We start from the raw sequence: 1012 nt of genomic DNA on the forward strand, positions 1-1012 counted from the left end.
CAGGAAACCCAAGGATTTAGAATCTTTCTTTTCACAATTAAGTGCAATGGTCAGTCAAATTCTTATAAAAAATGGGCACAAAAAGATTAATTACCTTCCCAAGGTCACATAGTAAATGATTGAGATGGTTTCAAACTCAAAAAATGTGATCCAGAGCTCATATCTTTTTTTTTTTTTTTTTTGGAGATGGAGTTTCACTCTTGTCGCCCAGGCTGGAGTGCAGTGGCGCAATCTTGGCTCACTGCAACCTCCGCCTCCCAGGTTCAAGCTATTCTCCTGCCTCAGCCTCCCGAGTAGCTGGATTACAAGCTGGATTACAGGCATCCGCCACCACGGCTGGCTAATTTTTTGTATTTTTAGGAGACAGGGTTTCACCATGTTGGCCAGGCTGGTCTCAAACTCCTGACCTCGTAATCCACCTGCCTCGGCCTCCCAAAGTGCTGGGATTACAGGCGTGAGTCACCGTGCCCGGCCGTACCTTTTTATTTGTTAAAAAAAAAAAAAAAAAAACATGGAACGCTTCACAAATTTGTGTGTCATCCTTGCACAGGGGCCATGCTAATCTTCTCTGTAGCGTTCCAATTTTAATATACGTGCTGCTGAAGCACATTATGCACTTTATAAGGACACACATACCAAGTGGTAGGTGCCCAAGCTTAATTTGTACAATCAACAGTTAGAGACAACCTAAGAAACACGCAGCCCTCAGGAAAGTGCTGTGATGACGCTCAAATCAGGCAATGTCCTCCCAAGCCAGGAAAAGATGAAACAAATGTGAGAGGCCCGTAAGAATCCGCAAGACTCAGAAACAAGTGAAATAATGGCAATTTTTAATAAACAAAATATTTGCTTTAAAATGGGCCCTAAAGGCCATTTTGAATACATTGAATACAGTGCTTTAACTCCAAGTCCCTATGCTGAAATATTTCAGAGTTCTCAGATATTTATAAAATATTTGCATGAAGTCTTTCAGACCAGTGGTTCTCAAATATCAATCCTTAGACCACTACCG

General features: G+C 41.8%; 1 non-coding gene across 1 annotated transcript; it reads right to left on the minus strand.

The window, feature by feature from the left end:
• Positions 1-505: 505 nt before the first annotated feature.
• LOC112441345 (U6 spliceosomal RNA) lies at positions 506-608 on the minus strand. The gene has a single exon (XR_003029266.1). It is a non-coding gene; the product is annotated as a U6 spliceosomal RNA (small nuclear RNA).
• Between the last annotated feature and the right edge of the window lie 404 nt (positions 609-1012).

The sequence above is a fragment of the Pan paniscus genome, chromosome 9, assembly GCF_029289425.2.
Source record: "Pan paniscus chromosome 9, NHGRI_mPanPan1-v2.0_pri, whole genome shotgun sequence".
NCBI lineage: Eukaryota > Metazoa > Chordata > Mammalia > Primates > Hominidae > Pan > Pan paniscus.